General features: G+C 41.3%; 1 protein-coding gene across 2 annotated transcripts in view; it reads right to left on the bottom strand.

Annotated features, from left to right (window-relative positions):
• The window catches only part of FRY (FRY microtubule binding protein), a 243,628-nt gene extending 223,072 nt beyond the window's left edge, over window positions 1–20,556 (bottom strand). Inside the window, exon 1 of one of the 2 annotated variants that reach the window (XM_051611586.1) lies at window positions 20,503–20,556. The gene's annotated coding sequence lies outside the window, so the exon portion shown is untranslated. The remainder of the gene's footprint in view (window positions 1–20,502) is intronic. The other variant, XM_051611616.1, reaches the window with a different exon arrangement.
• Between the last annotated feature and the right edge of the window lie 6,938 nt (window positions 20,557–27,494).

The raw sequence follows: 27,494 nt of genomic DNA, 5'->3' as shown, positions 1-27,494 counted from the left end.
GCATGTAGTTACAATTCTAAAAATACTTTCTCCCTACCCTCGGTGACAAGGTCACTCCATTTTTGAGTCAGCTCCAGTGATGTACACACTCACAATTCGCACAGTTAACCATAATTCTCCATGTGTAGATATAAAACTACCAGCCTTCAGTACACTGCTCTTCTTTCAGAGAAGAGAAGCTGCTCCACCAGCAACGGAGAGCATTACACTTGCTACTCAGTTCAGCTGAACACTCTGCAACTCCTCCTGCTTCAGGCTCTTTGTTCCTGCTCAAACACTGGCTAAGTCACTAATTTTCAGTGATGTCCTCAGAGCTTCCTGAGGAACCTCATGATCATGGCTGCCTTCCACACACAAAGCAAAACTTACTCTTTTTGTTCAGTTTCTTAATGAATATACTACATAGCACATGGAACAAATGATCTCAGCAGCCACTCTTACCCCTCACATATAAACCAAGCAACTTACACTATGCAGAAACATAGATTACAAACTCGGTAATGAAGTGTAGTATTCTTAGATCACAGCACAATTTCCAATTATTCCAACAAGGAAATAAAAAACCCATAAAAGTCCTTTGCTATGACTACAGTAGTTTGAAGAGATGATCTCACAGCCAGCCAAGCTCACCTGGCAAAGAGACTGCACAAAGCTCATCATCCAGATGGGGCCACTTCAGTCTGCTCTAGAGGCTACTACGTTAACCCCAGTGCCTTGCAGCCATTACAGTGCCTATCAGAGAGGCTTCACAAGTGATACAGCATCGTATACTAATGTGAGAATGTCTCCTATGACACTTTTGTAGAAACACTGCTGGAAGTTTATCACTAGAACTAAATTAGCACGTGCACACATGCTGTCCTCTTTAGATGAATACAAGGGGCAGCCCGTTCATTCGCATCTGCTCTCAACATTTGGTACCAATCATAAGCTGGATACTACTCTGGGGAGAAAGTTTTCTTCCTCAAACTTAACTTTCTTTAATACAAGCTATGAACAACTCCATAAATAGGGCACAACTACAACACATCTTGCATTAATTGACTTTTTATGGCATAAAATTAAGACAGTAAGGTTTCAGAGCTTGAACTTGCAATTGTCTAGACTCCCATTCTGACTCTGATCCAAAAGAACAGTGTAAGCCTACCAACACAAATTGTGCTTCCTAACTAAATTAAAATGGTAATTATTCAAGCAATAAACAGCAGTTTTCTGTAAAAGCCTAACCACAGGAACTGATAATACAAAAAAATTTCTGCTGGAAGTCTGAAAACTACCAGCAACCTGAAATGAGACTTTATTGTTAAGGCTTGTCATAAAACTTGATCAGATCAAGTCAATCAAAAAAATATGGACAGTACTTCTTTAGAAAAGAAAATGTTTATTTAAGGTCACAGCAAATAAAATAAACTGCTACTTGAAAATATGCACTTGAACAAACTTGGATATTTTAGCATTGTTATGCAAAAAATGCTGTGTTTGTTATCTTTCATGCTGACCACCAGCAAAGTCTCACCAATGTCTTTAAGTGGTCAGACTCCTATGATGAATATTAAACAAGACCATGCTGGAAAAGTTTACTTTCCCATCTAACATGTTTTTCCATCTGACCAGCAACAAAATCCATATGTCTTTATGAATCATACGTAGCATGATGAAGACTCACTATCGCCATTATGTTGTTAAAATCAGAAAATAATATTCTACAGCTGATATTCAGAACCATGAGGTCAAGTAAAGCAAGAGAGAGTGGATTTATTTTCAGTCTTTGTAAAGAAAGTCTAGATTAACAACACACCCACCTTTCTGTCCCACCACAATCAGCACTATACACATTAATATCCAAACAGTTTTAAAATCTTTTAAACTGAAAACAAAAAAGAAAGTGCCAGACGGTTACTGGATGCAGCACCTTCTGGTTCTAACTGCTAAAATTAAATGTAAGTTAAACAAAAATAAAATAGTTCAAACTTACTTTAAAATAGCAGCATTATCTATTCCAAGATAGATGTGACTGTACTCCAAATTTTAAGATGTTTTTGATCTAAAGGATTGTTATGATAGACTGGATTCAGCCCAAATTGCTATTGAAGATTAATGCACTCAGAGATGTTGAGTGGGACTGCTCCTTGCAGCAGCAGTGAGGGTACTGACAAATTTGAAAGAATTACAGTATAGCAGCATGTATCTTAGAAGTTAATTTAATGATGCTCCTAGTCTCATTAAAAACACCTAATGCTGTGACACTTCTGAACTTGATATTTTTCCTAAAGATATTTCTGAGGACTTATTTCAGAAATTAACAGGACTTTGTAGCTTCGAGATACTGTAACAGATTTACAGCCTCTAATACAGCAGTAGGGGCTTGATTCATTTGCCCACACACAAGCATCTAGTGCTGCTTGAGATGCTGCAGCAAATCCTGGTCCCCAGGTATCAACTGAGGATTACAGATCTCACACAGATGAAACTACAGGTACCCTTTACATGGTCTTGCTTGGGACAGGAAACGTACTTAAGATCACTAAATCTGTTCCTCTTCCACCAAATACTGAATGAATGTGGACATGCTTCAGGAAACGGAAATGTTTGTAAAGCATCTAAACTGGTAAACAGAGAGGCAGAGGGAGAAAAAAAAAGAAAAAATATACACTTTACAGGTCAGTCTTAGATGTTTTGATTACATTTTGTGTAAAAATTAAGGAGTCTCCCTACAGAATTGCATTATACAATAGTACACACTAATTAGTCACCAGAATGCCTATGATTAGCAACTTTAGCTTCTGGGTTTAACTGACATCCCCACAAATAAAGGAATAAAAATAAGTATTTACACAGAGATGTCAGAGCTTTTTAAATTATGAAATGGAGTTCATAACCCAGTAACACTACATACAGGAAGTTCCCAAATCAAACTTCCATGGATTTATGCACAGCTATGGGAGATGAGGAATGGCAAATGAGCTGCAACAGCTCTGGCCCTTTTCAAGAATTGCATAAATTAAGTTAGTCAGTTTACTGAAAGGAGGCACATTGAAAACCTGACGTCACTCAAGTTATGCTAGGACAGAAAACATGGACTGAAATAGCTCAATCAGTAGTACCCACAGCTCTTTTTTCAGTTTGTGTGTACATACAACTTACTGTATTAGGAGAGTTCATTAAATACATCAAAGACAACTGGCTGGATATCAGATTGTGTGAAAAATTAATTAGCTCCAAAGTTTGGTTATTAACGCAATGCATGTGGGCATAATCCACAGACTGTTCCAATATGACCACAATGGTTTCACTTCGTGTATCTTCTCACAGGGGCATAACTGACAGCCTTGATTTAGCAAAACTTTTAAGCCATCAGAATTGCTGTTAGCAAAGAAGCACACAGTCTGTCTGTGGCAGTGAGGAACACCTGGGCATACTCACTCCCCAACACTTTATGAAAAACAAAGCTCAGAAAAAAGAATTTCATTATTGCTCTACATGCAGAATGCAAATAACAATGAGCCAAATATTACTGTCTAAAAAAGAGAAAATGTAATTTAGCAAAAGATTCTACAACAAGTCTTGCTAAGTCAAGACAGGTTCAGTCCAACTGCTTGTTACACTGGTTTGGCAAGGAAACCCACTGCTACCATGTTGCAGGAAGAGCTTCCCTTGGATCACTGCTCTTCTATCCTTAGAACAGCCCAACAGTGTTCAGTGACATGCTTCTGCTTTGATCACAAGCAGATCTACAGATCAGAAAGTCTGCTGACAATTCTGATGGTAACACATTGGGATGCCAGTCACTTCTGCCCTGTTGTTGGCAGCACCGGACCTCTAATGCTTACAGGCAGCTCATGCTTCAACAGTAATCATAGAAATCACCAAACAATGACCAAAGGCATAATGAACCTTTTTAATCCTGACAAATTCAAGAATTATGATGTAGAAGTACAATCCTCACAAATAGTCCTATGAAGCTAATTTACTCATCCACAATCACTTTCACACAGTAGCAGATCCAAATCCCAGAATATCCTTCCATTTCCCAGGCAATGCAGGTAGCTGGTCCTGGGTCTGGCCACCTTTCTACATCTCTCCCTAGTTCTATATTTGCCTGTTTAATGTGAGCCATTCAAGGGGGTCAGACAGGAGTCTTCTTCCACATGGGACACAATGTTGGGAGGCCTAAAGTAAACTGGCGTTTAGGTAACCCAGCCCACAAAGAGGTGAACATCTTACCATCATTACAGGCCCAGATCAAACCAGACAGAGCATCACCAGAGAAAACACGACAACCATTACAAGGTGCAAAGTTTGCTCTTACTGCCTTGTATTCTATGCTGTGATTTTGGCACAGACAGCCCATTTTTAGGGTGATATAAACTGGCCAATAACATTCAACCCAATAATGTTTTTTCCTATTGGAACAATTTATCATGTTTTGGCAAGACCACACTGCTGACTCATTTGATACTGGGGCAAAACAGAATCCCTTGTCAAACAGTGTATAACCCTGAAGAACATCATCAAATCCAAACCAAGAACAAACATTTAAACCACAGTTGGTTTGGACAGATAAAGTCTGCCTATTTTTATTGTGAGTGTCTTCTTGATGGCAAGTCATCATTCTAAGGAATCCTTGCAACAGCGTAAAAGCTGTATTTTCTAGTAGTGGATCCAGATCCATGGTTCTCATGCTTCTGTGTTCAGTATTTACATGGGTAACCCACATGATTGCTCTCTACACCTGCTAAACTTACACACTTTTGTCTAAAGCTATCCAGGCATACACAAGTACTTACGGTTAGCCAGCACACCTAAGTCAGGGAAAGAGTGGGAGCAGAATTCTAGGGGTCTCTCCGGCCCTTCTGGTTCCCTTTGCTCTAAATTACAATGGCAACCACATTCGCTGAACCCCCATTCTATGTGGACAGGATCTGTTGGGTGGATGGGACCCAACTGCTGAACAGTCTGCGTTCCGTTACTGACATATTTGCATGCTCTTCTGTCCATTCCCAAGCTTTGCCTTTTCTGAGCAACTTGTACAAGGGGCAAGCAACAACAGAAAAGCCAGGGATGCGTTTATGCCAGTAACTTCTTGTTCCCAGGACTTGCTTTAACTCTTTCATGCTGCAGGCGTTCTGTTTCTGTTCTATCTGTTTTATGGTGTCAGGAGGAATGAAGGCTGCTCCATTTACCCACCAGACTCCCAAGAATTTAACCTCTTGTGCTGGTCCCCGACCCTTAGACTCAGGGATGTCTAAACCCAGACCTGTTAATTTTTTCCCATATATTTTCCAAAGTCTTCTCGAACTGACCAGGGCTCTTTCCACCAATTAGTGTATCATCATCAATATACTGATATACGGTAATACCCACTGAAATGGGAATTTTTGCTAAGACTTCAGCTAGAGTGTTGTAAGCAATCATGGGGGAGTGTTTATACCTGTGGGGTAGCCTATTAAATATGTACTGCACTCCTTTCCAGGTAAGAGCAAATCAAGCCTTGTCACATTCTTGGAGTGGAATAATGAAAAACATGTCTTTTACATCTAGAGTGGCCATCCATGCGTGGGAGGCTCCCTGAATCTCAGCTACCAGCTCCGAAAGATTTGGCACTGTGGGAGTTAAAAGAGCAGTGTCAGCATTCAGCTGCCTAAAATCTATTGTGAGCCTCCATTGGCCATTTGGCTTTTAACTGGCCAGACAGGAGAATTATAAGACAAAAGCACATAGGAGACAATGCCCCTTTCCTCTAAGTCTGCTACTACCCCATCAATTCCTGAGTTTGCAGCAGAGGGCAGAGGGTATTGCTTTGGGGGTAGAGGCTTTTCTCACCTTTCGGCCATGGCTATTAGCCTGCTGAGTTTTCTGTTTTCAGATCTCAATTTTAAATTGTAATGGTCTCTACTGTTTTTTTTTTTTTAAAGGACCTCTACTCTTAAAGCACTATAACCTACATCCACACTCTTTTTTGGGGGTGGGGGCTCTTTGATCTCCTTTTGCGAGCAAGATAAACAAAACCCTAGGATAGGACAGACAATTCCTTTAGCCTTCCCCTTTCTGCACTTTTGCTCATGCCTGCACTGTTCTATTCACTCTACCACATCTTCCTCATTTTTCCAGTATTTTTGGGCCCATTAGGCACCAGGGTTTGAAGATAAGCAGACAAGCACAGCGATGTATTCCTTCCTACCAGCAAGTTGGGCCTATCCTCCCCACCAGACTAAATGTCAGGTCGAAGGCTGAATACCCAGTTCAGCACTGCTCATCTTCCACTCCTCTGCACAGTTCCCTCCAAGAAAGTTAAAACAAAGCATAATCCAAGTTCTGTTTTCCCACAGAAGCCTACTTAGGAACATGTCAAAATGACATATGTTGGAATGGATTAATTTTAATTAAATAATTATTAACTATTAATTAATTAATTTTTTACTTAAGGCCAAGTGCTGGGTCCTGTGCTTGGGCCACAACAACCCGATGCAATGCTACAGGCTTGGGGAAAAGTGGCTGGAAAGCTGCCCAGCAGAAAGGGACCTGAAGGTTCTGATTGATAGGTGGCTGAACATGAGCCAGCAGTGTGCCAGGTGGACAAAAAGGTCAATGGCATCCTGGCCTGCATTAGGAATAGTGTGGCAGGTAGGACCAGGGAGGTGATGGTCCCTCTATACTCAGCATTGGTGAGGCCACACCTCAAATACTGTGTCCAGTTTTGGGCACCTCAATACAAGAAGGACATCGAGGTGCTGGAGTATGTCCAGAGAAGGGCAACCAAGCTGGCAAAGGGCCTTGAGAACAAGTCTTACAAGCAGCAGCTGAGGGAACCGAGGATGTTTAGTCTGAAGGGAGGCTGAGGGGAGACATCATTGCCCTCTAGAACTACCTGAAAGGATGTTGTAAAGAGGCAGGTGCTGGTCTCTTCCCACAAGTAACTGGTGATAAAACAAGAGGAAACGGCCTCAAGTTGAGCCGGGGAGGTTTAGACTAGACATTAGAAATTTTTCACTGAAAGGGTTGTCACACATTGGAACACACTGCCAGGGAGGTGGTTGAGTCACCATCCCTGGATGTGTTTAAAAGTCATTGAGATATGGAGCTTGGGGACATGGCTAAATGCTGGACTTGGCACGGTAGGGTTAATGGTTGGATTCAATGATCTTGAAGGTCTTGTCCAACCTAAGTGATTCTGTGAATTAATTAAATACTTTACCTGCTAGTCTTTATACCGCTTCAAACACAACATTTCACAGAATCACAGAATCTCAGGGGTTGGAAGGGAGCTCAAAAGATCATCTTTGCCTCTTGTCCTATCACTGAACATCACTGAAAATAGCCTGGCTCTGTCCTCCTGAGACTCGCCTTTAACATATTTGTATTTGTAAACATTGATGAGGTTGCCCCTCAGTCTTCTCCAAGCTAAAGAGACTCAGCTCCTTCAGCTTTTCCTCATAAGGGAGATGTTCCCCTCCCTTAATCATCTTTGTGGCTCTGTGCTGGACTCTTTCAAGCAGTTTCCCATCCTTCTGGACTGAGGGGCCCAGAACTGGACACAATATTCCAGATGCGGCCTCACCAAGGCAGAATAGAGGGGAATGAGAAACGTCCTTAACCTACTAACCACAGCCTTTCTAATACACCCCAGGATGCTACTGGCCTTCTTGGCTACAAGGGCACATTGCTGGTTCATGGTCATCCTCCTGTCTACCAGGACCCCAAGGTCCTGCTAACTTGGGCCCCAGGGACCCAGCAAACCTCCCTGAGGGTTGGGTCTGGCCGGCATATAGGGCCCTTAGTTCCCCTCAAAAGAAAATCTCCTACAATTACCTTCCTTTTGTTCTTAACAGAGGCAGTCCTAATGCATGGGGCAGACTGCCTTGGCAACTCCCTGGACAGACCTTTGTCAGTAACCTCAGTTACCTGATTTTCCTGATCCAGGGCCATATCCCTGTTCTGTAAGGGCACATGTGAAGGTGAGGGAAGCTGGGAGCGGATTAGCCTGTTGCCTCAAGCAGGGACCCGCTTCCAGTTCCCCTCTTCTCTCAGGTCCCCTACCTCTGCCAGGGGACAGGAAGGCAGAGGATCCTCTACTTCTCGTGAAGCCTCCACATTAAGGTTTTGTCTCAAGGATGGTAGGGTATTACTCCACCAATCTGTTTTTCTTTCACAATCCCAGATACTCCATAATCTTTCCATCTCCTCTTTCAGCTCAGCCACTAGGCTGAGTAAATCATTCACCTGGTCACAGCGTACACAGGTGTTCTGCTATCCTCCAATATGACTGCCAGGCTGAGACACTCTGTGCAGCCAGAGACCTGGACAGCTGCATTCTTGAGAGGGACCTCGGTCTGGGTTGCCACTGTCCTCCTGGCAATGGTTTTTGCCTGAGTGGATACCATGGCTAGGTCCTCTTTGGGGGGTGGGGATGACCACTAACCGAGGTCTTACCTTCAGCCAAGAGGGGGCCCGTGCCCTGCTCCGTGCCCTGTCTGCACAAACTGCCGCGTAAACTGCTGCCCCACGCCCTGTTTGCTGCTCCTGGTCGCCGCGCTCCCCAGGGGCTGCTCTTCCACCTGAGGGGGTCAGGCCATCGTCCCTTTGCCTCCACCCATAGCGAGTCAGAGTTGCTGCTCCCCAGAAGCTCTCACTCCCCGCCCAGGGACAGGGGCTGGGACTGACTGCCTCCCACTCTCTCCGTTTCTCTCTCGCCTTCTCTTCCTTGGTTTTGCCAAGGGTTTCCATGCGGTTTAGCCGCTGCAGGAGGGGTCCACCAGCACGATCCCTCGCTCTGGTGTCCCTCGCCTCAATGGCTTCACCAAAATGGTGAAATTTGCATTTGCCACTCACCAAAAAAACCCACACATTTGTGTGGTACCATGTCCAAAGTTGCAGCAGGAAGTGGTGATGGTGGTGCCTCCTCAGAGACAGAGATCCCAGGTACATCCAAAACTGAAGCTGGTATTTGTTCTAGTGAGGCTGTAGCTCCAGCACTGATATCTGCTTTGTACTACGGAATGATGTATGATGTCTGGAATTATACAGATCCCCCCTGCCCAAATCAGACACAAATCTGCACTCTTCTCAATTCAGTCATTACTACCCCATGGGCATGTGACAAAGGTTACTGAGATGTTCTTCTATTAAATGAAGGCTTATAAGAAAACATTGAAACATGCTTCAAAAACAGTGATGTGGGCTCATCACCACTCCGTCAACAGCATCCTACAGTGCGGAAGCTCGTAACGAGAACATTTTGCCAGCCCCTGTCCTCAAAAATGTAACTCTTAAGCTTCATTAATCAGAGAGTTCCCACTGAAAGGAACATGGGAGCTATCAAAATATCTCATATGAGTGCTTCATCGAATCTAGCATGCTGTCTGTTCATTAGCCTGTACCAGATGGTTTAACAGAAGGTGTGAGAAATTCGTCATTGGACAAGTCTGGATTGGGGATGTGTCTTTTTAGTTGTTCCATCTAGTTTGCTTATATTTTGAAGCAGAAGGATTCATAGCAGAAAAGACTTCAAAAATACTGAAGTACTTTATAAATTGCATGCATATATTACATTTAAGCATCTAATATTTTGTTGTAGAAATATCAGCATCTCCTTGTTGTTTAGATATTTTTGTCAGTTAATCACACAAACTAATGATATCATCTCAAAAGAACTTGCATACTTGAGGTTTTTCGACTTATTACACAGTCTTTACTCTTCCATCAAAAAGGGTAGACAGAGCACACAATTCCCTCTCCTCATAAAGGCTAGTATTCTGCATTTATTTCTAAGTGGAAAAAGTTGAAAAGCGCCAGTCTTCTCAATCTTGCTTTATATGGATGGTTTTCCAAAGCCTATTTATAATTGTTGCCAGTGTTTGAATTCTATTTCTGCTCTCTTTCTGCACAGCAAATAGCTGTATGTAAACAGAGATCTTAATGTCTTTGCTGACAACCAATTATTTTGATTGGGTCAGGAAAAAGAAATTTGGGGCCTATCTTATCTATTAAGCCATCAATGCAGAGGAATATATACTCTGATGTCTCAATGGTGTACATGTATTTTATTTTACTGATTTTGTTGAAGTAGTAGATCCTAATATATGACAATACTAAATTTCACACAACACAAACTTATTCAGAATCTTCTGTAATTTCCCATAAGCAAAGTAACCTGATGTCTGCAAGCATATTGATGTTAACTGTTCACCAGCCACAATATCAATAGGTAGCAGTTTAACTATAGCCATTTGCACTCTCTTCCAAACACAGTTTTTACAATATAATAAAACACTATCATTTTAACCTACTATAACTGCTACTGTAATAATTCCACAACCCCCAAACTCTATATAAAGAACTGCCTGCCACAGCAATACTCGAATATGGTTTACATGCATATTAAGGATTTATACCTCCCCATCTCTCAAAGGAAAAAAACCCAAACAGGCTATGCAAATTATTTAAATATTTGGAAACAGCAGGAAACCAGCTCAGCCATTTCCTCCTTTCCCTCACCTTTTAACAGTAGCAGAAATGAGAAGCAGAGTCGTAATACTGCAGATTGCTTCAGACACCATTTGAATACTGCTGCTTCTTAGATAGATTCAGTAGCCTAAGTACCATAAGACTTCTATCACTCTCAAATTGTTCTAGAGTCCAGCAGGCAACATGTGCATTATCTCAAGGAATGGGGAACATAATCATACTGTTCAAAGAATCAAGACTCATTTGTGAACAGCGGGATCTTAAATACTGCTACCATATACCTGAAAGCTAGGCATTAGCATGTGAATTGCTAGAGTTATTAAGGGGAAAAAAGACTCCACAGAAATGCTTACGAATCAGAAGAAAGTAAGTAGTGACAGGAAAAAGACAGCATAGTAATTACTTTAAAGACAGTGAAATACAGCAAGCTACAGCAACCTTCCCTTCCCACAGTGTTTCCCTCCACTAATAACTTTGACCATAGGAACTAAGGGAATCTTAGCCTTTTCCATTTTTATAATCAACAATGCATTTAAACAAACAAACCAACAAATCCTAATAAAACCCCCCAAAACCCCCCACAAACTACAAACCAAACTCTTTATATAAATTTATAAATTTAAATTGTAAAATTCACTCAAAAAACCCCAGTGGATAGCTGGCAAAAGCCAATCATCATCATAATCATATTAAATATCTGTATTAACACAGAACTTTGTGTACTGTTCAATCTGTCACAGATAAGAACATGTTCTTGACTGTTCCTTTTGGCCTCTTATTTAAGCTGCATTAGTGTTTGCAGCCAAAACCCATTGCAAACTTAAGATGGAACAGTCTTGTTTCCCCATCCCATTAAAAAGAGAGAGAGAGAGAGAGAAAGAACTCCCCGAACTACAGCTTTTTGTCTCTTAAGTTGTATTTTATCAAAATATAGAAATAGGAACCCTAAAAAATCTAACTGCGCATAAGAAGAACCCAAGCTGGTTTGTTGCCAGTTGACACTGTTAAAAAAGCTCAAAACCAAATCAAACCTGTAACTATGTCCCTGTGGGAACTCTTCTTTCCTCTGGACCAGATTTCCAACTCACCAAGCTTCAGCCACTTCTCAGGGAGAAAAATATCCATATAGTCTCTTCCAAGGACATGTAGTATAACTTATTCTAAATAACATCACTAACTTGCTGGTATTTCCGTAAACTCGTACAGCTTTAGCTCACTTTTATTTCCCTATTACTTCTATTACAAAAGGAAGGAAAAGAAGCAAGCCTGAGCACCAAACCCAAACTGTTCCTACTGCTCACCACTCAGCTTGCCCTTGGATCTGACTTCATTCTCTCTCTGACAGAGCTGCTCCAGATTGAGATTAGTTTAACATCATCTCCAGGTCTTGACCTGGGAATGTAGAAGTACAGAAGTATCCACTGAGGACTGACAGCTGCTAGAGACAGACCCACGTTTCTCCATTTCCCAACCTTTACCTGCTCTGCAGCTTCTGGCTCTCTCCTCACAGAATCACACAATGTTAGGGGTAGGAAGGGACATCTGGAGATCTAGTCCATCCCCCCAACTCTCCTTCCTTCCTCCTCTTTGGTTGAAGAAGCTGCTCAAGTTGGATTATACCTTCCTTCCTCCTTTCAGAAACACTGAATCTGACCCAAAAGACAATATTCAGGGCAAAATATATAGGCAGCTGTTTTCCATTTATGATGGCAGCGATTTCCACCTAGCATACAAGATAATGTACTGATATAAAAATAGAAACAAATTATGTATTTTTACCTTCCAAGATTATATTAGTAAGCATCTTATGAACTGCAAGAGAACCATAAAATATTTTTTTTTGTTATGAAGGGTACCTGCTTGTGTTCTCATGAGACTTCTGCAAATGGCCATAGTCCATTTGCTTGCCATGCTTAGATTGGGGAATAAATATTACTGCAGCATGACTTTCCTAAGACTACATGGTGACAGAAAGTCCTTGATACACTTTTCAGTCTTGTCCCTAAGTGGGCAAAACCCACTCTACAAATTTTTCACCAGATTCTGACACTACTGCTCAGAATTAGGATATTTTCTACTTTTTCTTCTCAATAGACAAACTTAGAGAAGAGTGAAGAGTCAGCCCCAGATGATTCACAACTACCAAATTAGTGACAGCTAACAAATCGTGCACTGAAATGTAAGAAGCTATTAAAAAAGTCAGCTTGACATGAAATAGGATAATGCAGAGTCTTTTGAAGAATGTATTCAAATTAGCAGACACAGAGTTATATACTGTAGTTCAAAAGGGACAAAGCTGATTTTCAAAAGGCTTTACCAGCACTCATTTCTCCTCTCCCTTAAATGGTAAGTTCTCCCCCTTCATCTTTTATTACGCTCTTTATTCACCCCATCTCTATCCAAATCTCACCCTCTCCAATGCATTCATATCAATCTATCAAGTTCCCTTAATTTAGAAATTATATTTTATTTTTTCAATCTTTGCTTTTCCTTTTATCTCTCTCTCTCCTGTTCATAAAGTAAGACTAAACTGTTGAGAACATACAGTATGTCATTACCAACAGCACATTTCTGACTGCTGCAAGGTTTAATTGTGATTAATCATTATTGACAGAAAACAATTTTCTATTCTTCTGCAATTAAAAGGCACAGGATATTGATTTTCATTTGTTATGGCACAATTTCCTATTTGCATGTTATGGACTAATAGCAAGATGACTCCTGTAATAAGACTTCTAGACAAGATTGCTAAACGATACTGCAACAGGCAAGACCTGAAATAACATTTCATAAAAAACATCCCTACTTAAACTGAGTCAAACATTGTGTTGGAGTATGTGACTCTACAAGTATTTTTAATAGTAGAAGCAGGAGCTTTATATTTGCAGTGTATGTTAAAGCTATTCTTTCTGACAGGTGCCCCAATCCCACATGTAACTGCACGCCATGCACAAACTCTTACAAAGATTTTTGGGATATTAAGCTGTAAGTTACACATTCATCATAAGGTCTTGCCTGAATAAATTGTAGCTATTACTACTTTCAAAGTATCCATGAAAACATAGAATTTATGAAACAATTTTTTTTTTTTTACAAACACGGGTCTGATACTTTATGAAAAATAAACCAGTATTTTTAGGAGTCTCCTGCTGACACTAGGCATTCCAAGAAATATTATCTGGTTTCAGCACAGGTCTTAAATTTCTCAAACAGAAACAATTTTCTTTTTTTGAGATGTATCTCCTTAAGAAGGAGAGCATCAGAATCCCAAGTGCTGCAGAATAATTAAAATACAGATTTCAGGTCTGCTTTGCTAAAGTTAAGAAGCTTAGGTGATCACGAGATCTGCAAACATCTCTCTCTTCCTCTCCCAATACTTTTCAACCACTTGGCAGATATGATTGATTTTTCACAGGATAGCAACCTCAAAGGTAGTTAAATTACTACATGCTTTACAGAAACAGATATCCAAGTGAAGAACAAGCTTCTGATGAACAGTTCCAATAAATGTCCTGAATGTGATAAAAGCAGGAGTATGGATTCCCATCATATTACACATTAGCAGAGCACACGTGGAGAGAAACTTTACCATGACTTCAGCATAGTAAAACCATTGATCATAATCACCAGATCAACCACATGATAAACAATTGTGAAGAAAATGCATTTTACTATCTTGCAAACCTCACAGGAGGAAAGGCTTGCTGTTAATGATGATCACAGTTAATCTGAAGACTGAAGAAATAGGCAAATACAATTTGAAAGACAGATTATGTTATTTTATTTTTAAGTCTTTTAAGAAAGATTGTCTAATGAAACTTAATAGCCAAAACACCCTCCCTCAAATATGTATTGCTACAAATATCTCAAATGAGCACTGCATACAACTTTTAATGTAGAAAATGTAGAATTTTAAGGTACTGAAATGTTAATTTAATAATAACCAAGTTGCAAGTGCTTCTACAGACTAAAAGGACCCATTAAACAATTTCAGAACAAACTCTGAGTTAATGCATACAGCTTTCCTTCTAACTCATTTCAAAACTCATCACACTTGGGGGGAAAGAAAAGGCAAGACTGATTAATTCTGTGAAGTCTGTTGAAATTACTTCTTAAATAGCAATGTATGGAATTACCCACTTAAGAACAGCCTACACTGCTATAGTACAATTAAAAACAATTATAATGTTACTTCTGTCTGTCATTTCACCCTCGGTGCCAATACTAACTGCAGGGTCATTTGTACATAGCATTTATTCCAAATAACAATAGCATCAATTAAAATTATTTTTGCTTTTGCAGAGAACTAGATTTTTAGTAAAGACATCTAAAATAAATTACTAGGTAATAAAAAGGATGTAGTAGTTGATTTTATCCCTAAAAAAAAACCCCAAAACTCCACTGTGTTTGTTTTTTTAATACAACATACCAGAAACACATATGATGATCACAGTCAGGGTGCTCCAGTGAATTAATACAGGTGCTCTGTTCCCAAAGAAAGCCTTCCATGAGTTGAGATTAAGATTCTTATTCAGAGATATATTGTGCAAAGAGCCTACCATTGAAAATCAATTCCTATCTAAACAACTGATCTTATTTAGATAATATCTAAATAATTTAGCATTCAATTCAGAAGACAGCAACATCCTATAGCACTGCTGAATGTCTTTGCTCCCTCACATATGTAGTACACAGAAAAGTTTTAATCTCCCTCCAGAGAGGTGCTCTGGCATGAAATCCTATGCCAAGTTTGTACACCCTGTTACACCCTGGTCTGGAGGTCTTGCAATTTCTGCTCCAAGACACACCATGTACTGTGATGCAAAGAGTAAAACAAATCTACATCTTAACAATTACTCATTTACAATTATGACTGTCAGTTGCATTTAAACTCCTTTCAAAGTATTCTAATTATCCATGCTCTTACATAACTGAAATAAAAACAAAATGCTCTACCATGAAGCATGGTCTAACATTTTCTAGACACTAGCAATACTATTTATCACATGCTTCGTTCCAGCTCATTTAAAAATATGGTGAGAGATTTATGGGATTTTTTTTTTTTTTTCCCTAAAGGACATATTTTCAAGAATTGAGTCTTCAGTATGAGAGTGAACACATACTATGTTTTTACATCTATGCTTTTAGACTGAAACATCTAAGGAAATGTCTTGGTTGACATGGGTAAGACAACACTATATTAGGAAAGAAAACTTCAGTTACCAGGGACAGAAATCCAGGTTTTAAATTTAGTTCTCACTTCCTGTGACTGTAGTCACCAAAAATTCTCCCAGTTTCTCCAGCCTGACACTGCCATCTACGGCAGTCTCCTACTATAGAAGCTTGCAGCAATGGTGCTGCTGGCAGAGAACAGAACAAGTGGTCAAGTTGTGAACACAAAATGTTCTGTAGAAAATGGGCTTTGATGATACATTTGTACAAATATTAGTGACCAATCACTTAAACTGGTGGAGCTGCCAAGGGATTAGCACAGTAGCCTATTGATTTCTAGTCTAAGAGAGTTAAATCTCCGAGAAGGAGCCATGGCCTTTCACATCCAGTTTCTAATATGTATGCAGGTCATGGATTTCTTTCTAGAAAAAAGACACATAAAGTCATTCACCTCACAAAGAAGTTGAAGGAATACTGATTTGGAACCGCACTCTGTGCAATTTCAATCCAAATTCAAACACGGAAGTCTTCAAATGCAGCATAGGGCCTGTTAGGACCTCATGTAAGGTTCTGCAGAATTTCACCAGCAAACTGTAAACCTTTCAAACCCCTCCACAGCGCTGCATGCAAGGACCATAAAGTTCAGAAAAGCCAGCAAAAATTCCTAAGCAATACCATAATGAATCTGTCTTTGGGTTTCCATGTATTAACTGAATAATACTGCCTGCTACCATTCTACTAGGTATTATTTGGACATGTTCATAAATACATATTCACATAGCACACAGCTTATTTTTACCAGAAATCACCATCATCAGGAATCTAACAGTATTCAGAAAGGGACTCTAAGAATAAAAGTGAGATAAACAGCCCACATTCAGGATGATACTGATAGTGGAATTGAGCAATATTCAGAAATAGACTGTATTACAACAATGCTGGTTTTTCTCCCCCTTCCCTGCTTTTAAGTCAAGCCCATAGCTCAGGAGACTCAAGTATCAGGGTAGAGGGTCCTTTCAGGCTTCTTTGCTGATGCTGTTCGTATATAAAATACTTGAATGCTCACCAGGACAGCTGTTGTAACACAAAATTCACAAGTTTCCCAAGTCCAAAATAAGACCTAATTATTAAGAATGGGCGGTCTCTATTTCAATTCCACAGGAGAAGCTGAGAGATGCACACCCCAAACCATCCCACAAACTGGTGACAGTGGAATTCTCTGAGAAGCCATTTCTGTTCCAGACCTTGCTTCAACTCAAAGGTAAAAGAAATCTGCAATGGGGCAGGTTTCACACCCAGATGAGGGTTGTCACCACCACAGTTCAACGTGTAAGCACGTGGGCAGAAGCACTTCTTTTTCCTGAATGTCACACTAGCCCTAATAATTGAATGTGGTGGAAAATACTCAGTGACTCTGGCCTGAGACAGTCTGGCATTAAGCAAGCAAACACAACCCCTGCATAAAACAGCTGCCCCCCAAATTAGCCACAGATCTAGACTGGCTAAATGTATTACCAACAAGCATGTCCAAAATTATCATAATTATGCATAATAATACCTGAGGAGGCTATTAAATATTATGTGGGTTTTAAACCAATTCCAAACTACAAAGCATCGGATTCACCTTGAACATGGGATGCAAATTATCTCGCATATGTTCTTACAATTCCCTCTGAAGTATCTGGTACTAGTCATTGTCACAGACCCCAGGTTTAATTTAGAACAACTGTTCCAACATTCAGTTCTCCAGGCCATAAAAATGAAAGCATATGAACTGCATTATGAAATTCCGTCCGGTAACAACAAAGTTAAACCTAGTGACAGCCTTTCTGTGCACACTGTGATATGCAAATCATTCATATGTCTAACAGGTGCCTTCCCAGCTTTATGTTCATGTCCAGATTCAGGCTGAAATTTATGATACAAATCACTGCTATCCTGGTCTACTTGCAGACATGTATGATGATCTCCTCTTGCAAGATTTTAGTGGTCCAGGGTAAACTGTTTTAGCAAATATGCAAATCATTCGCAAATACTGTCAAATCAAATAAAGCCTTTATACCCTTCCCCAAAGTTTTATTTTAGGGAAATGTAACGTGTCATTAGTTTATTTATTTTACTATAATGATGTGCTAATAGGAGATTAACACAGAATGGAAAAAATATTTTTGATACAATATAATTTTGAAAGCCCTAAAATACTAGCAGCACTAACATTTAAAATCTCAAATATATAACCTGGAGTTCAGTGATTCTGCAGAAGAGATTTATGCATGCCAAAAATATCAAATACTCACAAAGGCATTACAGGACTAAATAAAAGAATAAAAACCCAATAATTAAAAAAACCCCAACAAACCATACATTTGATTTCTTCCTGAGTGGAAGCTCACTATATTTAATGTAAGCCAATAAGCATAACTTTCAGGGGCTACTATCATAATAAAATGGCAGATGATATCTGGAAAAGTAAATTAAATTATTTATCAAATTATTCCAAATATTCTCAAATTTAGTGCAGCCAGCCATTCAAACAGCTTATAATAAATTATTTCATGTGGCTCTAATGGAAAGCATGAGTTACTTGGAAGCACTTGCTATCCAGCAGCATCATACTAATGTTTTGAAATTCTACCCGGACACATCCAGAAGTGACATACTATGAATCACATTATAAACATATTTTCCTGTTTTTGAAGTATTATCAGCAACCTCAAAGAATTTACGGAAATTAAAAAACAAGTAATGTGTCACAATGGAGAACATGCAGATTTTTTTTTGTGCAGAGCCTAAAAACATTTTTTTTCCTGCTGAAAGATAAAAGGTGTGCACGTAATTTACCACATCAAGAGCATCCTAAATATTAGCCAAGGCTTATCCAGAGCATTAAACCATGCCTACATAGTACAAAAGCAACTTTCCATTAACAGCAGGTTGTACTGTGTTGTTCAAGGCACACCCCTTCCCAAGGAAAATTTATTTCAAGATTGAAGCCAAAAAGCTGCAAGGACTCTGTCATTCCAAGAGATTACATGACACTGTTAATGGTGAGAGGACTCTAGCAGAAGCTGGAAGCAAACTATCTCAAATTCAGGTTAAGGAATACAAGGCCTATGGACAAACAGAGATGGGTAAAAAAATGAGACATTATTTGACTGAAAAAAGAAAACAGCAAATATTCTTCCTAAATTGTTTATGCACTTCAAATTAATAGCTAATCTGCTATTAACCACATCCAAATAAATAGGAAATGTTAAGCAAACGCTTGGGAGGAATACATTTCCAATTTATGAGAATGAAATCTAGCATTTGTACTTGGAATGATGTCATGAAACAATCAGCTCTTTGGTCCAAAGCACTAGCATGGTTTCCACTAGCCTCTAGAACTACAGATGCACATGGCTGTAATCATCCACAGATGGATGTGAGGTGCACAGCGACAGGACAAGAGGAAACACAAACTGCAAAAACAGGAAATTGCCATCAGATTAAGAAAAAAAAAATAATAAAAAAAATCACCACAGAGGTGGTCAGACACTGATACCACCACAACCACAGGGACTGTGGAACTTCCATCCCTGGAGATGCTCAAAATTCACCTGGACAAAGCCTGAGCAACCGTATCCAACCAGACCTGCTTTGAGCATGGGGTCAGGACTAGATGACATCCAGAGGTCCTTTCCAATCTAAAATACTCTACAATTCAATACTTCTTTCTTAAAATTTTTTTCCTTACTGGAGATACACTTTTCCTTTATCATTTACACTGCATTTACACAAGTATCCCATATATTTGTAGTAGTTTAAAAATCAGATTTCTATGTTGTGAGCGATCATGACCAGATCACTGCTACAAATGATACATTTGGCACAATAAGGCTAGTCTATTTTATGGTAGTTGGGTCACTAGAATCAGCTGAGATACAGCAGCTTAAATAAAAGCACAAGGTTAATTAAAAATAAAAAAAAACAACAGTGCTGATTCTTGTTGCCTGCTGTCACTCCTTCAACCTCCATCACCCATATGTTGTAGGTATTCCAGAGGGAAGTGACGGGACAAAACAACAAAAGAAAAGGGCAGATCATAAAAGCTTGAGTCACCCGATTAAAAGTATTGCAAGACTCGGGTGTGCGTGCCCATCAGACCTCGCATCTCCCGCGGAACACACGGCGGAGGACAAAGCAGCCAGCACCTTTGTTCACGTGGCTGAGAGGTGACCTTAATAAAGACACAGTAAAAGCATCCAGGGCATACCTGTGGATACTAACCATCCCACAGCTGCCTACACCACTGAAACGGGTTTCTTTTTTCCTGTCTAAAAACGGGTTTTTAAAAAACAAACACACCGCGAGGCCTCCAGAACCACTTTCTTTCCCGCTCCTGAAATACGGACCGTGCTATTTTTAAGAGGCGCTGAGACAGAAGCCACATCTAAAAATAAGTTCGCCGGGCTCTCAGCGGGCCGCGCTCTCCACACGGCGGGCGCTGCCGGGGCAGCGCGGGAGGCGGCGGGAGAGGCGCCGGGACGGCAGGTGGGGCGGCGGCTTTGTCTGCGCTCGGGCACGGAGCGAAGGCAGCGGCGACCGCCGGCCGGGCTCTGCGGAGGCGGGGAAAGGGCGCGGACGGGCTGCTGAGGGGAAGGGGGAGTCCCCACCTCGCCGGCATCCCCGAAACTTTCCGTCGGACCGCCAGGAAAGAGCTGCCGCGGAAGCCTCCGCAGCGGAGCCGGGATGGCCCGCTGTCCCCGCCTCTCCTCGTTCAGCGGGGCGCGGCCGAGCCGCCCCCCGCCCCGGCCGCCCGCCACCCCCGGGGACGCGCCGCGCCTCGGCCGCCCGCTCCCTCCCCGCGCCCGCCCGCTCACTCACCCGCACCCGCCGAGCGCAGCCACCGGCGCCTCCTTCCCTCCCTCCCTCCTGTCAAGCCGGGCCCGGCCTCCCTGCGCCCGACCCGTCCCCCGCCACCGGGAGCTGCCGCAACCGGCCGGGCCCGCCCCCAGCGGCGCCGGCACCGCCCCGCGCTCACCTGCCTCCTGCTGCCGCCGCGGGGGGAGCGGGAGGCGGAGGCTGCTCCGCACGGGCCCGGCCCGCGGCGAAATCGCGCCGCCCCGCCCGGAGCTCCCTGCGTGCGGCGGGGCGGGGCGGGGCGGGCGGCTCCGCCTGGCCGGGACGCCCCGAGAGGCCGGGGGGCGGTAGGTTGGGCAGGGCTGGGCTGGGCTGGGCTGGGCTGGGCTGGGCTGGGCTGGGCTGGGCAGGGCTGGGCTGGGCTGGGCAGGGCGGGGCGGGGCGTCAGGCGGCTGCGGCGGGGGCTGCGGCTGCGTTGTGCCCTGCGGGACCCCCACAGCCAGTGCGTGGGGACGGTCTCGGGGCGGTTTCGCACGATCCCGGCGCCGCGCTGGGCCGAGGCAGCGGCAGCGTCCCGAGTCAGATAGCCCGGTAGTACCTGGCAAGCGAGGAGGTCTAAAGCTGAAATCCTGGTCGGCGTGCGGGTGTAAAATGAGTCAGACGGCTTAAGTGAAATCACAAAGCAGAAAAAAGACACGCTGCAGTGAGTGCTCTGCTGCGTGTTCGGAAAGGAGCAGGAGGGTGTTCCCGATCCCGGCATCCCGATCCCGGAGAGACTGCCCTCCATCAGCTGCTGGCGGTGGGACCCAGCCAGGAACTACTAGCAGGAGACAGGGTTTGTAAGTCTACGGTGTAGGTAGCTTGCAGGGTGACAGCAGAATCCATGAAAGACTTAAACCCATTCGTGTTGTTTTAGATACTTTTTTTAAAATACGAAGGAATATGAACAAATTGTGAGAAGGTTGTTCTTAAAGGGGTGAGGGTGTTGACTTGGAAAATAAAAAGTTGTTCAGCTGTAAGATACTAAGATAGATACCCACTTCGACTCTGTTTCAGGAAAACAGGCTTGCAGAAGCAGCTTGGTGTCCTTCTCTTACAAGAAACACTTTGTTAAAAAGCGCAGCTGATGAGGCCTGGTTCCCTGGGCACGGCTGTTCTTACTCCCTGTGTCCTTCCACCGAGTCTTCTCCATCTCTCCCTCCTGCTGAAGTCACCTGTAGATTTTCCTCCTGCGTGTGTGCTAGAGTGGCATCCCTGTGCAGAGGTGCTGGTCAAGAGACGTGCCATTAATCTTTGCAAATAAGAGGCTCAAGTAAAACTGTGAAATCAACAGTGACATTAATTAGTGGAGGGACTAATTGAGGTCTCTCTTCTCTCTGAATGGCGATGAAGTTTCAAGGAATATAGTATATTTGAGACTTGCATTTCGAGTCCCCATTTGATCTGTCATACTGGCAAAGGCTTCAGAAGTTGTTAGACACATGGGCTGATGGACAAAAGGAACAAATAAGAAAATAATCATACAAGCCCCACAACATTTAGGATTCATTTCAGGCCAAAACCAGACCATGTATGACTTAAGTTAGTCATCCATTGAACACCATATGCTATACTGCAGTTAAACACGTCCGTGGCAACTAAATTATTGTGTGATATAAAATGAATATTCATATATCTCATAGCAATTAGTGTGGCAATTGAAACACTTGAATCTCAAAGAGATATTTTGAATGGGAATTCTTTATCAAACAAGGATGTATCTAATGGGGTGTCACAGGCTAATGAAAAAGTAGGTATTGTTGTCTGTACATCATTCATACACTATCTTGTCCTGTGCATAAATGCCGGGCAGCACAGACCCATTGGGGGAGAGCAGAATAATAGACCTTTGCCTGCTTTCTAGTGCCACACAGAGTTCTGCACTGCAACCCCTTAAGAATTTTGGGTCGATGTCAGAGCAGTTAAAACCCTATCTTAAGTTGCCTGTGAGGGTTATGTGCTCAAAGTTTGCATATACTCAGAGTGAGGAGGTAAAAGACACTGTTTTCTACACCATCAGCTAATTCAATGCTTCAGCCTTCCCGGAAATCTCATCTTTGATGCCCCATAGGAAAACTTAATGATAGATACTTGCACCTGAGCACCAGTATTCCCCGTACTATGCGTTTGCATTTTCTGTTCCCTTTTCCCAATGAACCAGCTTTATGGTGTTCCTTGTTGCATCCCTCTGTGCTGCCTGTGAAGTCAGTTGCTTGTTTTGGTCTGGAAACATCTAATCTCCCCAGAGATGAATCTTAGGGATTATTTTATGAGAAAAATCAGCATCTTCATTTTAGACTTTGGCCTTTAAAACAATTAATTAAAATAAGGTATGATTAGCAGAAACAGAAAGGTATTCTGAGGAGATAGAGGAAGACTGTTGTCATTACCTCTAGCACCTACATCATCTTTGCAAGCTGTGCCACCTTGTGAGTTCAGACTAAGCTCTTGGAAAGCATCTTGGAATTTTGTAGGGGTGTAAGGTTGCATGAGAACCCCAATTAAATCTCTAACCGTACAACTTTCAAAAGCCACTGGGATCCAAGAATTTAAAGGTCCTACACAAAATATTCATCTCCAAGAATGAGTAGTGTGGGCAAGAAGTAAAATCTTGGCAGATTCCCTAGGACACGCTAACCAGTGCAGCTGAGCCGCTAAGGGACTGATTGTCGTGCATACTGGGGGAAAATTACTACCCCTTGCGGAAAAAAGAGGAGCAGAGGGGAAATCGTAACTTAAAAAGGATTGGGTGAGCCCCTTTGTCCCAGGGCAACTAGATTTGTAATTACATTTAACTAGAATTGCTCGTAAAGCCACAGGTTAGACTATGGGGGGCTATGCCAACTGTATGCATTATTTATTTATTTATTACTCTTTTAAATACTTGACTTCATTAAAAAGAGGCCAAAGCCCATTACGTTCTGTGTCTCTTTGTCCCATATTTGACAAACACTAGGGATGGACACAAACAGAGAGCTGACAGTCAAGTTGTGATGTGTTCAACAGGGCCTGGAAAAAGGCCAGTAGTGTCTGGGTGCCACTCAAGCACCCCCTTTGCTGTGAGAGTTTTACACCAAGAATGTTTTAAGAGATTTTGAAAAAATTAAGTGCACGGTCATAAGTTTAGCTCTATTTTCTGTGTTAGAATTATTTCGGACAGGGTTAGGATGACCTTCATCGAGTATCATTATTTTCATTGTTCACTTAAATAAGAAATCTCATTCCTCAAATGTAGATGGGCATGATCCAGGTTTTGGGGTTTTTTTGCCATCATGCCCATAAAACACAAACTGCTCTTTTTATGGACACAAGAAGTATGTTATAGTTGAAGAGCAAGAAGAGATCATTTTAGCATTTCAACCATCAGTTATTCTATTCAGTAACTTGTTAAACTGTGGATCAAAACCTTGCTAGAACAAGCTGCTAGGAGACAAGAGCAATCTTAAACTGAAGGAGAAAAGATGAATTAGCAGGAATCTGATGTTGAAGGAGTGTATGGCAGAAGAAAAGGAATTAAAAATATGTTGAAAGAGAAACAAGGAAGGAAGGTATAGGAGAAGGTATTATAGGGGGTTACTGTGAAAAATTTTAGGGTAACTGACTGTGGGGATCAGTACAAAAGGGTATGAAGTGGAAAGCTGAATGACATTGTAAAGGATACAAGGTGATTGGAGGAAATATTGAATGAGTATCTGTGTAAGAAAGGTCAGGCATGGAAGAGAAAAGGAATGAAGTATCTGAACTCTCTTGGTTTTATTCTCTATTATTTATCTAATTACATTGGGCAGCTCTTCATAATAGTAAGCCTCTTGCAAGCCAATTAGAATACCTGTGTTCTTACAAGGATACTGAATGTTGAATTTCCAGCCTGAAGTGATTACTCACAAGGTGTGCGGCTGCCTGAAGGGTTGGGAGCTGGGCTGTCATTTAATAAAGTGGCCTGCACACTTCTGAAGATTCCACAGTTTGTCTGAATGCTGTCTGTAAAGCTCCATATATTTTAGAGTAGGAAACTGGGGCTTTTAAACATTTTATCCCTATGTCTTTTGTCTTTGAAAATGCCTGTGTTCATGACTTAACAGATATTTGGAAGCCTCACATAACACAAATTTTATAGCACAACTTTAAATGGGAAGGATTTTTGTAAATTTACAATAAGAGAGTGATAATGCTGTTGTAGTTTGGGTTTCCTTGGTTCTTCATTTTTCTGTTTCCACGGAAACATGCTTGAAATGAATGTCTCGAAAAATCATCCAGAGTTGCAACTGATAATCTATCAGTTTTATGAAATTAATAACAAATAGTTTGTCTACTTTGGGTATTCTTGAACACCTGAGAGTAGAATATTTTTAAGTGTCTTTTGGGAGAGAGAGCAATTATCACAGGAAATAACATGGCTTGCAGTCCCTAACATTTCTGCTTCTTCTCACTTCTTCAGTTAATGTCCTGATGACAATGAAGGAGAAGGAAAACCTTCAGAAAATGTCAAAATTATCAAATTCAAATTACTTGATAGGATGACAGGAAGAAAGCACTGAGCACCTTTCTGCTTGACTCTTCCCTGCTTTTTCAAAGTTACAGAGTACACACACTCTTCAGCTGTTGCATTACATGTGCTTACACATTGGTAACTTTCAAAGTTCAATTCTTTTTGCTCAGTTGTGACAAGTTCTGTCAAATACATGATTTTGCAATCTCCTTTTCCTATGTTAACAAATGCTACATCAGCAGAGAGATAAAAGAGGAAGTTGTTATTGCAAAAAGCTGACACTTCCTTTCTCTCCTGACGTTGAAAACTATTTATAAGTGTAAATATGTAAGATTACATCATTTCATATTAAGCAGAGCTTGCCCATTTATTTCAACTTAGGACTATGCAAGAAATTCCTGTTTTCATTCACTGAAAGCCAGGATCATGGAAATGCACAGAAATTACATTCTCAAAAGCGGTGTCAATTATTTCCAGTGACTGGAAATGGCCTTAGCTTTTAAAAATTTGCATTTTATTTGCAGTCTTCATTCCAGAAGTGTCTTTTTCCAACAGTGATATTTTAGGCAGGGCTTTGACAACGACTAACTTGACAGATTTGTGAACTGACCTCCACCAGTTTCTGTTAGATGGTCAACTATCCCTTTGCCTACATTGTTTCTATTTATTATAAATGATGAAACTGTTTTCCCAATATACTAAATAGTGGAGCAACAAACAGGAGAGGCTTTTCACCTAGGGGCAAAACACTTATCCCTAGTTGGACAAACAGGCAAAAGCTGGAAAAGTAACATAAAGTGGGCAGACTTCAGCCCTAGACCCTGATTTATCTGAAATATGTTGGCTGTCTGTAACACAGGCACATGCATGTACACGTGCACAGGCTCAGCCCTGAGTATTTTCAGCCTCTTTCTCTGACTGCTGGGATGAGCACCAACACAAAGCATCAGATTCTCCCTTGCACTCTGGAGTCCTCTGGCCTGGAAGGAAGATGAAGGCCTAATGCAGTTTGCCTCAGCAACTGCTGTAGCCTTTGTCTCTCATTTGTGTGGGTAGAAAAAGTGCCTCCTGTTCCTCTCTATCCCTCTGGTGTAAAGGATTTATTTCCTTACATGATACCTTCCAGTATAAAACAGATAGCAGTGAATCTCACCTTTGCTAAATGTGTGCTAGTGTTTTTAAGTACAAGGATGAAGCAGTACAAATCAACAGGCAGTGCCATAACTTTTCTGAACAAGGTAAGTAGGACTGCACACACCTCCTGGACCTCTAGACTTAGAGATTGTTGGGAATGTCCATTTTGTCTTCCTTCAGACCCAAACGTGCAGCAGAAGTTTCTAGCCTGCCTTTCTGATGTAATTTAATTCTGTACCTGAAGTGACCATGCACAGGGCTGTAATAATTTCATGTTCCCTGATGCTTATGCTCATTTCACATAAATACTTAGTGTGTCACCATCCTAAATTGGAACTGGTTATTATCTAAGGCTCTGTTTTCTTATGCAACACAATCTTTGTTGTAGGAGTAATAGTTTTTAGGGCTATTGGCAGGAAATGCAAACCTAAAAATTAAAATACGTTTAACTGGATTAAAAGTTGTTTTTTTTTTAAACAAAGAGGTAGGATAGCTTCCTTTAAACATATTTTGTTAATGTGATAAAATTAATACGTAACAATAGTTAACTTTTTCATTCAAGAGCCTCCTTAAAGAAGAATTTAAAGTTGTCCTTAATTGCATGGTAGACACTCTGGGTGGGATTCAGCTGCCTCAACACAGACATCTGGTGCCCTTTGAGAAGCCCTGGGGCAGCTAAGACATCTGGGTGGGATTGGCAGATATGCGTGGAGACCTGTGGAGACACCTGCTCTTCCCAAGACCATACCTAGGCTCTCAAATGGCACTAGCCACCTATGTTTAGACAGCTGAATTTCCCCCTTTCTGGCAAGGACTTGCTTGGCAGAATTCCCCTGGTACACATTTCCAGGCTTTACAAGGCCTAATGCTCATTTTGTATTTAATTTCAGTGAGAGTTTGCTCAGCAGCATATAAAGGTTCCATTGCTGATTGCTGGTTTCCTCTTTTCAAGTGACTACTTCTTTAAGGTCTGCCTGCTTGATGAAAATAGGTGTTTGTGTGGGAAGGGTCTGAATCTTTAGCACAAGGAATTTTGTTTAATTTAGTTTTTTGTCCAGAGCTAAGCCCTTAAGAAGTAAGTATTTAAACCCAGGTTAAATTTTAATTTGTAGGACTGAACATTCAGAGTAATTCCATCAATTTAAGAAGCATCATTTCAGATATTCAGCAATATGAGTGAGTGCAGAGTTAATACATACATTCATACAGCAGTTAAGGTATTATAATATTTCTATAAAAATATATCAATAAATCTCCAATTTATGCCCTCTGTCTTAATGATAAGGACAAATGCTTTTGCTGTCAGAAATTATTATATTATTACGATATTTTATACCTCCTTGTATTCAAGTAT

Source organism: Apus apus, chromosome 1 (genome assembly GCF_020740795.1).
Source record: "Apus apus isolate bApuApu2 chromosome 1, bApuApu2.pri.cur, whole genome shotgun sequence".
Taxonomy (NCBI): Eukaryota; Metazoa; Chordata; class Aves; order Apodiformes; family Apodidae; genus Apus; species Apus apus.
The sequence above is the reverse complement of the archived record's forward strand: the minus strand, read 5'-3'. Positions and strand labels throughout refer to the sequence as shown.